The sequence below is a fragment of the Bos javanicus genome, chromosome 4 (genome assembly GCF_032452875.1).
Source record: "Bos javanicus breed banteng chromosome 4, ARS-OSU_banteng_1.0, whole genome shotgun sequence".
Taxonomy (NCBI): Eukaryota; Metazoa; Chordata; class Mammalia; order Artiodactyla; family Bovidae; genus Bos; species Bos javanicus.
Window position 1 is genome coordinate 54,626,207 of NC_083871.1, and position 14,568 is coordinate 54,640,774.

Genomic DNA, 14,568 nt, shown 5'->3' on the forward strand with positions numbered 1-14,568 from the left:
ACAGCATGTTCAATAAGCAATGAGGATTAAACCATGGTTTTAAAGTAACAGATGTATGATGATTTACAGCCTTTTGTGCCATGCCTATAAGGTTGAAAAACAGAGCAATTTTCATATTAGGGCAGAGGAATATGGCCCAGTCTAATCAGAAGGGTTTATAGCTGAAGACTATTAGGAAAAGCTGACAAAAACACTGGACAACTGTGGGGAGAAAGAAAGAATTCTGGTTCGAGATAAGTTGGTTTGGGGATGCCCCAACAGGCAACTGAAAAAATCACATTTGGAGCCCAGGAGAAAGGAGGAACTTGACAGGGCTATCACTTGGCTCTGATCTATGGACTTCACGTATGTTGTGTTCAGTCACGTCTGACTGTGACATTTTGGACTGTAGCTGGGTCGGCTCCTCTGTCCATGGAATTTCCCAGGCAAGAATAGTGGAGTGGGTTGCCATGCCCTCCTCCAAGGGATCTTCCCAACCCAGAGACCAAACCTCTGTCTTCTGTATTGCAGGTGGATTCTTTACTGCTGAGCCATAGGGTAAGCCCAATATGGACTCGACACATTCATGCAAAATGTACTATTTACCAGATGCTGGAAATGTGAAGATGAATGAGATAGTCCTAACCTTCAAGGAACTTATAGTATATATGATTCAGTGTGATTCATGCAGGAAAAGATGTATATATATATGACATACAGACAAAATAGATAGGAATTATTAATTCTACACTGTGTGTGTATGGCAAGTGAAAGTTTCAAAGAAGGCTTATAGAGTACCTGAGAAGATGATTTAAAAGCTTCAGAGTTTTCAGGATGGAAAGACAGAAGGGCATACTGAGAAACGAGAAGGGTAAGGTCACCTGTATGGCAACATGAAGCAATTCTGGAGGAGCCCTAAGTAGTTTGACACTGCTGCTCATATAATTTGTAAAAAGTGGATGGTGGACAATGAGATCAGCATGCAAGACCACTGCACTGGACAGCTATCTTTGAAGACAATGAACTTTAATTTTTTTTTTAAGCTTCCAATACCTAAAAGGAGGCCAGCATAGGAAATATATGCTGAGGACTTTAGAAAGAAGCTACTATTAAAAAAAATTCAAAGATAAGATCATAAGATTTTACATAAAATTTCTCATAATATTGTTGAAAATGCCCCTGGAAAGAATGAACAGAGACAGGTATCTCAAAAAACCCGCTCAAGGAACTTTTTAGTTAGCTCAGATATGAAGATACACACACACACACACAAAACACAGGACTGACATTTAAAGACTGCTGCATATGTAAGGAAACTGAGATATCACTAGTTCAACTATTGCTTCATTGTGTAGGTTGGAAAACTGAGTCCCTGAGAGGAAAAACGACATAGTGCATTAATGAGAATTCAGATTAGCTACTTTTTATTACAGGGAACCGCTTCTGTGTTGCAGAAGAGTTGCAGGGTCCCTATTTACCACTCTGTAGACCAGCCGCACTAGAATCTCCTGGGAGAGTTTAAAATATTTTGATTTGCTAAGATCCCATCCCCTCAAATTTTAACTCAATGTTCTTGGTTGAACCCAAGATTCTCCATTTTTAGGTGATTTTCAACTAATTTCTTAGATTAAAAAAAAATATTATTAGCCTGAACTCTAAGACTATCTAGGTGAGTAACTATGGTTATTGATTAAAGGAAATAAAACTCTCCTAGAATAAAATAAAAACTTTAAATGATGCCCACATTTTTGAGAAACTAGAACTCTAATCATATTTTCATCACAAATGAATATGTTTTAAATGTCTATTACATGCTTGGCTCTATGGGAAGGAGGTGGAATAGAGAGATTGATTTTCTCCTTTGTGTTACTTTATTTTTTACAGGGATATTTTATTGAAGAATTTACTCCAGTTTTCCTGAGACACCAAATTTTCCTCATGTCAGCACATCATAATATTCAATGTGTTCCTTGGTTTGTCACTTGAGAAGGTGCAGTAGCACTAGCTTGAGAAGATATCAAGGTGGCAGCTTTTACAGCAATGTTGTCTTAACACTAGAAGTGTAAGAATTTATATACTGTGCAAAGGAATTGTCTGTCTATCTTGTGTTACCAAAATGCTTAACTACTAGGCCCTACAAGTTAAAACCTGTCTATGAAGATAAAACGATAAAAGCTCACATGATCAAACAAATCCTTTATTTTAAAGTAACCACCAAATACTTTTAGCCAAGCTGGATATGATTCAAGACCTTCAACTCTGAACTGAATCTAAATAGAGTCACCCTAATTTGAGGGATAAAACACTAAATTCAGAATGCTTGGGCCAAACCATTAAATAATCAATGGTAATTAAAATAAAGCTACTTATTGTTGAACTTCTATGAGGTCTCTTCCCCCATGCCTTTCAAAACCATGCCAGATAACTTGTACTCTGAAGGAATACCCCAGGTTATCTACTGATGTCATTGGATATTTACAAGTAAGAAGGAGGAAAATATTAACAATATTGAGTGCCTCTCTCAAATAAAATACCATAAAATAAAATATGGTATTTATAAAACAATAAAATATTAAAATAAAATAAAAGTGCCTTCCTCAAATAAAATACCAGCAGAGAAAGTGGAGGGGACTTGTTGGTTCACCTTAGATTTTCCTAACTGATGCTAGATTGCAAGATCTTAAAATTCACAAATGTTGAGGATTGGTCTTATTATTTCCAATTACCCCAAAGTTCCATGACATTATACCTGTGGAATCTGTCAAGCCATAAAACTAAATCAAGCATGCTGGGAGCTGATCTAGTCTTTAGATTACTGATTCCTCACACACATAAACTTACTCCTCTACTTTAGGGATTCTTCCATTATAAATGTAGCTTTGTGGGTTTTCTACCTGTTGTCACTGATCTAGAAAAACCTGTGGTATGAAAAAAAAAAGTTTCATTATAAAAAATTGATATTAATCAAAAAGTAAATTTTATTGAAAGTTGGAAAGTTAACTTTTGTTACACTCTGTACGTGATGACGGTAGCGTGACTCAGAATGACAGTCTTTGGAAGAAAGATTGCACAGACCTCCTGTATTTTTGAACTGGAAATTTCTTAAATTTGAGGGTTCACAAAGATCTAAGGTTGCATACTTTGTGAATGTCAAGGGTCTACTAAATTAGTTCTCATGAGTGGTTTCATTCTCATCTAATCAGAGAACATCATTTTCATCTTAAAAACCTACTATACTATAGCAATTTATTAACACTTATTAAGTGCCTTTGAGAAAAGTAACTTAGTGACCAACCATAATTTAGCTTAAAAATATGATTAGGTTCTTTTAATGAACTTATATGCTTTTCATATTAAGGTAGAATGACTTGAATATTTTTAAAAGAGCAATTCATTACACTTTTGTTTGATCATTTCAAATGCTGTGCTTCCAAATTCACTGCTATTAAAATAATCATGATCAACACACCCTAAGATCTGTTTAGAAAATCTGGCTATTTAGTACAACCATTCCAAGCAATTCTAGTTTGAACTGAGCTATAGGGGCTCAGTCATAACAAAAAGGAAGAAAGGAAGAACAAATGCTTCTTATGTACTCATCACATGCTAGCTACAATTACAAATCCTAGCTCATGGGGTCGCAAAGAGTTGGACACGACTGAGCAACTCCACTTTCACTTTTCACTTTCAAGGAAATGGCAACCCATTCCTGTGTTCTTGCCTGGTTGACTTTGAAAGAGCCACCAATAAATGTCATCAGTAAGAGGAGATTTCTAGCACTACATGAAAGGTTTCAGGTTCTCCTAAGTATTTAGATATTCAAGAGTCAAGCTGCTCTCATACTAAAACTACAGTTTAAAATAGAAAAAAAGAAACTATTTTTGAGGCAAGATGAGAACTAAAATATTAGATACTGGATTTGCAGAAGTCACACACTTTTACTATTTTGTTAGTAAAATGATATGCTAGAATATCTTTTAGCCATTTAAATGCCTAATAATTTCAGGCATTTATAGTTATTCTTTTCTCAATATGGAAACGAAAGCAACAGAAATTAAGTAAAATGTGCAAGATTCCATGAGGAGTGGAAAGAATGGAATGATAAAGTAAGAAAAACTATAGTGGAAAAGGTGAAGGTAGCAGAGAAATGTTAAGAAAACCAAGTAGAAATGGAGAATGCAGGATTAAAGGTATAAATAGAATCCATAGAGAAAACACAATGAATCTTAAATGTAAGTGAATTTCAAAATAATTTCACATTTTGTCTTTAATTATGTACTGACATTGTTCTTCACTTTGTCATTTAATTTAGCTTGTACAACACCTCCAAACATCTTAAGGTAAAATTCACAGCCTAAGTCTTAAATCTTCTGGAGAGCTCCCTTAACAATATTAATGCTCTACTTATTTCTTCCTCTTACTTTAGTTAAGGTAGAGAAGTCAAGGGAATAGATACTTAACATCCTAATGGATTACAGAAAGAGTCAAGTGCTTGGGTAGCTAAGAAAAGAGAAAATGTGACCTCCTAGAAAGCTGTTTTCTCTCAAATTTAATTTATAGGAACTCTGTATTATATACACAGTATACATTTACTTATATGATCAGAGACACAGCAATCAGAGAAGGAAAAGTATATTTATTATCTATTTTCTATTTAACACATATTAAAGTAAGGGTTTTTTTCCCCAATCATTAGAAATAACATTAGTATTTCAGATCTTGAGTTTGGCAAATAATAAAAAAAAAGGGATAGAAATGATCAATGTTGCAGTTCAGCACTACATGTACGAAAATGCTCATGGTCATTGTTTGATGTGGTTGACAAGACAAGCTCCATGTTTTAGAAACTCCCTTCCCTTGACCTTATTCAATAGAGGACAAGATAACTTGATTCATTTTTCCCCTCTTTACATTCTTTTGCTTTTTTGTCTTGCTTTAAAAACTGTGGATGTTAGAGAGCTTCTCTTTATAGATGACTTTTTTTCCCCCAGAAATCTCTCCCACTTCCAGGGATTCATTTATCACTTCTGGATTATTTCACAAATATTTATCTAACTGACTTCTCTGCCAAACTCTTTATAATTTTCTAAAAGTTTGCTATTTCAATTTACTTTCATGCCATCACCTCAAATTCTAAAACTCAATTCATGATATGCCAGCCTCAATAACTTTTTAGCAAAACTAATACAATTATGTAAAGTTTAAAAATAAAATAAAATTGGAAGAATAAAAAAAAAAAAAGAAAGAAAAAAAAAAAAAAGAACCACAATGTGGAAACAGGTCATGATTGGCTGGAAGGTCAGGAATTTCCTTGTAAGATTGGTAGGTTCTATTTTCTAGGGTAAGGAACTAGCTAAACCTGAGTTAGAGGACTGTGATGAGTTTATGTTAGGTTTCAGTTACCATGATTTCTTTTAAGTGCAGGCTAACTTATGTTTGGATTGGTAAGGTAGTCTGAACCACTTACATGGCCTCCATTTTGTGAGTCTCCATATGTAATTAACTTTCTTCAATACTAACTATTCATCAATGCCACAATCAATATTTATAACATGCTCAAACACCATGTTTTAAGTAATGTTTACATGAAATTAAGTCATTGACATGACTTTGTAAATCTTTTCTCTCTCACTGTACCAATTTTATTTTGATATCATTAAATGTGTAATGGTTACAAAAATAAATTAAAAAGTAGCTTAAAAAAATAAATAAATAAAGATTACCTTATTCCAGATCATTTACAACTAAAGCACCCTCCAGATGGACCACTGTTGACGAATCTCCACCAGACACTGCTTTCACTATGTCACTGCTATGCTGTCGCTTCAGTCATGTCCGACTCTTTGCAACCCCATGGACTGTAGCCTGCCAGGCTTCTCTTTCCACGGGATTCTCCAGGCAAGAATACTGGAGTGGGTTGCCATGCACTCCCCCATCACTATATCACATCCGTATCAGAAACCTTTAACAACATCTACTGCCTAAACCATAAAGTACAGACTCATTAGCTTGACATTTTGGGCTCTATAAAACTGGCAATGTATATTTTTTAGCCCTTCAATCTCTTAATGTTTCCTTTAATGTGACACCTCTATGCTGATCAAAACAAACTACTGAATACTTACTCTTGCCTAACCGATCTCACAATTTCCCATCTCTACATCTTTGACGACATCTTTTGAAAATTTCTCCATGAAAAATCACCCTTTAATTTCTCTACCGAATTCTCTTTCTTTAAGCCCAACATAGATGCTTATGTTGTTTAGCCGCTAAGTCCGCCTCTTTGAGACCCTATGGACAGCAGCATGCCAGGTTCCTCCATCCTTCACTATCTCCCAGAGTTTGCTCAAATTCATGTCCATTGAGTCAGTGATGCTAACATCTCATTTTTGCCACCCTCTTTCTTTTTGCCTTCCCTGGTGGGAAGGACTTCCCTGGTAGCTCAGACAGTAAAGTGTCTGCCTACAACATGGGGGACCTGGGTTTGATCCCTGGGTTGGGAAGATCCCCTGGAGAAGGAAATGGCAACCCACTCCAGTATTCTGGCCTGGAAAATCCCATGGATGGAGGAGCCTGGTAGGCTACAGTTCACAGGGTCACAAAGAGTTGGACATGACTGAGAGACTTCACTTTCACTTTCTTTTTGCCTTCAGTCTTTCCCAGAATCAGAGTTTTTTCCAGTGAGTTAGCTCTTTGCATCAGGTGGCCAAAGTACCGGAGCATCAGCTTCAGCATCAGTCCTTCCAATGAATACTCAGGGTTGATTTCCTTTAGCATTGACTGGACATAGATGCTACCTCTCTACAAACCCTTCATAGATCACTTGAGCCTGAATTAAATAATTTTCTTTTTAAAATGCTTATAGCCTCAACATCACTAATCAATAGGGAAATGAAAATCAAAACCATAATAAGATATCATCTTACACTTGTCAGAATAACTATCATCAAAAAGACAAGAAATAGTAAGTGTTCACAAGGATGTGGAGAAAAGGCAATCCTCATACATGATTAGTGGGAATGTAAATCAGCACAGCCACTGTGGACAACAGTATGGAGGTTCCTCAAAAAATTAAAAGTAGAACTACCATACAATTCAGCAATTCCTGGGTATTTATCCAAAAAATTGAAAACATGAATTCAAAAGGATATATGCACCCCGATATTTATAGCAACATTACTTATAATAGCCAAAATGTGGAAACAACCCAAGTGGCCATTGACAGATGAATGGACATACATATATATGTGTGTGTGTTTCACCTGGAGGGTATTATGCTTAGTGAAATAAGTCAGACAAAGACAAGTAGAGTATATTTTCACTTATATATGGAATCTAAAAAAACAAAATAAATAAACAAATATAACAAAATAGAAACAGACTCACAGATACAAAGAACAAATTAGTGGTTAACAAAAGGGAGAGGGGTGGAATGAGGTGGAAAATAGGTGAAGGGATTAAGAGGTACAAATTACCAGTTATAAAACAAGTAGATTATAAGTAATGCACTGAACAGGGGATATTGTCAACACTTTAAAAGAACTTTATATGGTGTGTAATCTATAAAAATCAAATTACTATGTTGCACATCAGAGTCTAACATATTGTAAGTCAACTATACTCAATAAAATAAGATAAAACAAAATACTTATAGCACTTTCTGCCTTTCTGGTTACCACAGCACATCCACTGTGGCTTGATATTTGTGTGCAAGTCTTACTGTCTTCTCAGCCAAATTATAAGTCCCTAAGAAGGGGACGACAGAGGATGAGATGGCTGGATGGCATCACTGACTCGATGGACATGAGTCTCAGTGAACTCCGGGAGTTGGTGATGGACAGGGAGGCCTGGTGTGCTGCGATTCATGGGGTCGCAAAGAGTCGGACACAACTGAGTGACTGATCTGATCTGATCTGATTTGAGGATATTACACATTATAAATACTCAGTTTTCACTGAATGAATTAAGGTTTTCCCACTTCCAACCTCCTCCTACTCTCAATTCAGCCCAATCTCTCCTCATTCATTTTCCCAGCAGGTATTTGTGGAGCTCTACTATTCAGCAGGCACCGGAGATGAGCAGTGCCGGCATGATCCCTGCCGGCATGGAGCTCACAGTCTAGCAGGGAAGACAAACATTAAAGTGTAAGTTTGTGTGTGGCAAGTGTGATATATACATGCTGTGGGGGCCCACAGGAAGCAGACACACTCTAGTCAGTACATAAAAACTCACTGTTGGCTTTCTTATAAATTAGACACACTTCATATCATAGTGAATAGTGACTTGTGACAATTACGACCAAGTAAAAGGTAACATATAATGCTTATCATAACCTTGGATTAAATATAAATTTCCTGGTAATGGTTGTAATAGAAATCATTTACTAATTCAATATAAGTGCAAGGATATATGCTGGTTACTTTATATAGTATTTTTTTTTAGTCTTTACAACAATCTCGCAAGGTAGGTATCCTTATTCCTACCTAAGAATAAGATAAGGAAATAGGTTTCAAGAGATTCAGTTATTCTACCCAGAGTCTTACAAATGGACAGTAAAGAGGCTTCAGACTCCAAAACGGATGTTTCTTGTTCTCCGTGCCATGAGTAGATTGTTCTGTTTTCCACACAAGTGCATTTAGCAATGATGGACTGGATATCTCAGACGCTCCTCCACAGGGTGTTAGCCTTGTGCATCTGGCCACGTGTGGCAACATCATAATATTTTAAGAAATATTTCATTCTATAACATTTCTAAAAGACTATTTCACTCTTCCTTTTAAAAAATGTTCTTTAGTAGAATGGGAAATCATAAAGATGATGCTGTGAAAGTGCTGCACTCAATATGCCAGCAAATTTGTAAACTCAGCAGTGGCCACAGGACTGGAAAAGGTCACTTTTCATTCCAATCCCAAAGAAAGGCGATGCCAAAGAATGCTCAAACTACCACACAATTGCACTCATTTCACATGCCAGTAAAGTATAATACTCAAAATTCTCCAAGCCAGGCTTTACCAGTACATGAACCGTGAACTTGCAGATGTTCAAGCTGGATCTAGAAAAGGCAGAGGAACCAGAGATCAAATTGCCAACATCTGCTGGATCATTGAAAAAGCAAGAGAGTTCCAGAAAACATCTATTTTTGCTTTATTGACTATGCCAAAGCCTTTGACTGTGTGGACTACAAGAAACTCTGTAAAATTTTTAGAGAGATGGGAATACCAGACCATCTGACCTGCCTCTTGAGAAATCTGAATGCAGGTGAGGAAGCAACAGTTAGAACTGGATATGGAACAACAGACTGGTTCCAAATAGGGAAAGGAGTACGTCAAGGCTGTACATTGTCACCCTGTTCATTTAACTTATATGCAGAGTACGTCATGAGAAACAGTGGGCTGGATGAAGCACAAGCTGGAATCAAGATTGCCAGGAGAAATATCAATAACCTCAGATATGCAGTGGAGAGGCAATGGCAACTCATTCTAGTACTCTTGCCTGGAAAATTCCAAGGACGGAGGAGCCTGGTAGGCTGCAGTCCTACCATATCAATAACCTCAGATAGGCAGATGACACCACCCTTATGGCAGAAAGTGAAGAAGAACTAAAGAGCCTCTTGATGAAAGTGAAAGAGGAGAGTGAAAAAGTTGGCTTAAAACTCAACATTCAGAAAACTAAGATCATGGCATCCAGTCCCATTATTTTATGATAAATAGATGGGGAAACAGTGGAAACAGTGGCTGACTTTATTTTCTTGGGCTCCAAAATCACTGCAGATGGTGATTGCAGCCATGAAATTAAAAGACGCTTACTCCTTGGAAGGAAAGTTATGACCAACCTAGACAGCATATTAAAAAGCAGAGACATCCCTTTGCCAACAAAGGTCTGTCTAGTCAAAGCTATGGTTTTTTCCAGTAGTCATGTATGGATGTGAGGGTTGGACTGTAAAGAGCGCTAAGTGCTGAAGAATTGAAGTTTTTGAACTGTGGTGTTGTAGAAGACTCTTGAGAGTCCCTTGGACTGCAAGGAGATCCAATCAGTCCATCCTAAAGGAAATCAGTCCTGAGTGTTCATTGGAAGGACTGATGCTGAAGCTGAAACTCCAATACTTTGGCCACCTGATGTGAAGAACTGACTCATTGGAAAGGACCCTGATGCTGGGAAAGATTGAAGGCAGGAGGAGTAGGGGACGGCAGAGGATGAGATAGTTGGATGGCATCACCAACTCAATAGAGATGAGTTTGAGTAAACTCTGGGAGTTAGCGATGGACAGGGTGGCCTGGCGTGCTACAATCCATGGGGTCACAAAGAGTCGGATACAACTGAGCAACTGAACCGCTGACTGAGAATGGGAAAATGAGGACCACACAGGCATAGTCTGTCCTTGATAGTAGTTTTTAAACGAAACTCTTTTTTAAGGTTATGATATAAAATATATAACTGCTTATTTTTAATATACATAAAACATAGACAGCAAAAAACACCTTTTAAAAGTTCTTTTTAAATATTTGCATCACAGTAAATTGTCCATCTCAAACCCATATTGCAGATTTCTTGCTTATATTTCTTTCAGTATTTGGAATAAAATGTGTTTTATCTTCTAATTCGTAGAACAAGAAGTCAGAAACTAATGTTGGAAGGAAGTATTCAATTTCATTCTTTAGCGGTGCATGGATGGACTGTGATAATTTTCTAAAACATATTTATCAGTGTTCAATTCTATAACTCCCAGAGTTAATATTTTATTCCAGGATAAATATTTCACCCCAGGAAAAATATTTCATTATTTACATATTATACTTTATTTTTTATTTTTTCCCTGGAATATGAAATTTTAGAAATGCACTGCAGAATTTCAAGTAAATACATGGTAAAATAACTCCTTATGGAGCTTAGATTTTTTCCTAAAGGAACATATAAAATTATTTCAAGGCATTAAATAAAGTTTCCTTAGATGTTAAATGACACTTGTACCATGATTTTCATACATATGATATTTGATACTTTGATTCCAAAGCATTATTTTTGGCTATGGTATATTAATAAAGTGCTTTGTAACTGAAAACAAACAAACATAATTCTTACACATAAGCCAATATCCAAAAAGATACAACTAACCCTGAAAAATTAGATGCCTATCACTCACTCCAAAAAAAGTGAAATACATTTTAACCACAGAATATTATATTTTGTCCATCAGGTAGCCCAATGTCTTTGTTTTCAAGATGTTCAATGACCTCCTCAAACTTATATAACTCACTTGTGCCAGAGTCAGAATAAGACCTCTAGGTTAATTCACTTTGGCCTTTTACTATTCCATTCTCAAACTATTTAACACAGAATTATAAAAAATTTTAAATGACCTATTGGGAAAGAGAACCTTATATAAGATACCTACAATGAAGGAAGTGATTACAATGCTATATACTAATATTCATCTAAGATAGCAAAGCAATGGCATTTACCTTAAATTTACGTCTCTGCTCTGCACAGCTGTTGAAGAACCACAAGTCTGTCTCATGGCTGTAAATGTAACAAGAACAATAATGCGACCAATTTTCATACCTAAACTAAATTAAGTAGATTTGTCATAGGCTAGAAAATTGATAATGTATTTCACAAAAACTTTTTAAGTTACAGATTATGGAAGTGTGCATGTGTGTTTATGCAGATGTGTTTGTGTGTGTGTGTGTGTGTGTGTGTGTGTGCACACAGACATGTGTGTGCATTTACTGTTTTTAATAATCCGGAAATTAGTTTTATGAAATTGAAAGTATTACATATTATCCTGCGGCTAACTTTCCTCATTATGGCACACCATGAGTACATCAGGTCTAAAAGTGTAAGGAATAGATACAGACAAATAAAACAAATGAGAGGCTGTCTTCAGCTGTTATTAGATTATGTTTTTCTGGGATACAGAATAAGAACATAAAGAAGAAACATCTGGTAATTCTTAGGTTAATATCAGCTCCCATTTGCATCACAATCTTTATATATTATTCATCAATATGTCATTTACCAATGTACCTACTGATCGGACCTATTCAATTGGTGTTTCATGTAATGAATGCAAACATGTTTCAAACACATATATCCAGATATCTATACATGAAAGTGAAATTGCTATTATGATCGGTACTCAAGCTTGTCAGATATGATTTTCTCTTTCCATTTTGCATTAGATATGCTAATATCTATGCCATGCGTAGCACAAAAACCTGAAAAAGTGTAAATGAAAAAGGAATAGTAGATAAATACAAGTCTACTAGAAATATACTCTCTGCCATGTCACACTTCAAATCTGGCTACCACTTTTAAACATTTAAAAGAAATTCAGTTGAATATAACAAAGCAACCAAATATTGTTCTTGTGACTTGAGCCATTAAAACAGATTCTTTAAAAAAAAAATCTGTCCTTTCTTTCAAATGTTATAAAATCATTCTCCATCAAAACTATGTTTTAAAATAAAAACCACATATCTCTTTTGGTCTTCTAAAAATATGTTATACCTGATAAAGTACAAGCCACCACCATCTATTATTAACACCAAATAGTTTGCCTTGAAGTACAGATTTTGAAACATTTTAAATTATCTTTTTTTGTTTTTTAATCCTAAAAGATAATCTACACTAACTCTCTTATGAAAGGTTGGTTAAACTCTTAGGTAAGTAGAAAAAGAAGTAGGCTGTGAGAGAATCATTGAATTTTTAAAGTATTACTTTCATATTAAATGGTTAAAAATTTTAACAGAAACATTTTACCCTTTTCTTTAACATAAGTGGAAAATAGTGCAACTCACATTAAACAGTATTTGTAGATGCAAAGATAAGCATTACCTTACATCTCCTTTTGACAAATGTGTAAGCTAGTATAAAATGCTATCAGATTTTTATTAGATTTTTAATACAATCCCAGCATGTTTCTAGTTGCTAAGCTTATCAAGTACTATGAAATACTAGAATTGTAGACTCATATTAATTGCAGGGCATATTTTGGTGAAAAAATACATCTTCACTCATTATTTATAAATTTTTATTCATAAAAACCAACTAAATCTTCAGTCTTATGACATTTTGGCATGAGATCCCACTAAAATTACAAAGCAGTAATAAAATGTTACAGTTTTATAATATGTACAATGGATATGTATTCTAAATAATAAGAATCACAAAACATTAAATATAAGTGACACAATGAAAGTTTGTGGAGATGATTAGCAACTGAAATTGTTAAAAGGTATTTATAATACTGTTAATCACCCTTTGGTAATGATAAAATTGAAGAGCTCTGCTCAAAATTTTATTTAAACATTTGGTACATGACCAACCTTTTCTTATTTGACTCATTAATATTGCCACATTATATGTGTGTATGTACTTTCCAAGAAAAAAAAAGTATATTTTAGTTAAAGTAGCACATTTTGCCTTCCAATACAACAAGAAAAAAAGAAAGCAGAAAAACTAAAGCCCAGCCATTCTTTCCAAAGATACCGTGGTAACCAACAATAAAGAAACTTCTCCTGGACTTAGCTTTGGAGAGTAACAACTTAGTATTTTGTCTGTTTTGTCAAGAGCTATGATAAAAATAGAATTAGGACAATATGTAGTGTTTTTCAGATATGTGAAACAATAATCTTTTCTACCTTTGGTTTTTCTGCCAGTATCTAAATTTCCTTTGCTATACCAACAAGAAAGCAAAAATCTCAGTCTGAAGCCATAGTGAGGATAAGCATTTCATTTGCTATCTTCTGTGACTTCTATGCAAATTTCTCTGTTATGTAAATGTATGGAGAGGCTCTCATGGAATCAGATAACTTGATGGAAATACTTCAAAAACCGTAATTACTTGGGGAAGCATATGATAGTGAGGAAAGTTTGTCACTACAGAATTACCAGTTAAAGGAATGTGAAATCCATTTTACAAGAGAAAAAAGTTAAAATGAATCTTAAACTTAAGCTGACTTAGTATAACTTTGATTTGCAATCATGGCAGACATCAGTACATCATATCCACCTATCCCCAAGACCCCCTTCTTCCCACCCACACCCCCAAAATGGGTTTGTTCCCAAAAATATATACTCATCTCACATTTGCCTAGGGACTATGCATTTAATTCAATTTTTAGGTAATAAGTAGCTTTTGGATTATGTAGATCAATAGCCAATAATTCTGTCACACAAACTAAGCTTCAGTAGGGTACCATATGAATTAGTTACTAGCACCTGAAAGTATACCTGGAAAATGAAAACAGACAGCTAGGCCATAAATTTTCTTTCAAGATTATTTTCTTAAGATAAAACAGTAAGAATGATGTTGACTTTTAAAAAAACAACAACTTATAGACATGTATATAACACATGATCCAAAAAAAGCATTGCTTATCTTTCAACATAACTGATAAACATTTTGAATAATGTTTTATGCAATTCCAGAGTCTACCTTCCAAATATTTCAAAAATATACTCTAAAAATGTTTCTTCCGCCTAATGTCCTATACATTTTGGTTAAGGCTATCTAAAACAATGGTTATATTATATGGCAAAAAGTTACTTTAAAAGACATACATACTATCAGTTTCATAGGACAAACAT

The 14,568-nt window shown here is 35.0% G+C and overlaps 1 protein-coding gene across 11 annotated transcripts in view; it reads right to left on the bottom strand.

Annotated features, from left to right (window-relative positions):
- The window catches only part of FOXP2 (forkhead box P2), a 668,538-nt gene that overhangs the window by 182,638 nt on the left and 471,332 nt on the right, over positions 1 to 14,568 (bottom strand). Inside the window, exon 2 of one of the 11 annotated variants that reach the window (XM_061414075.1) lies at positions 11,439 to 11,496. The exons of the other annotated variants lie outside the window; for them this stretch is intronic. The gene's annotated coding sequence lies outside the window, so the exon portion shown is untranslated. The remainder of the gene's footprint in view (positions 1 to 11,438; positions 11,497 to 14,568) is intronic. 11 annotated transcript variants of the gene reach the window in all.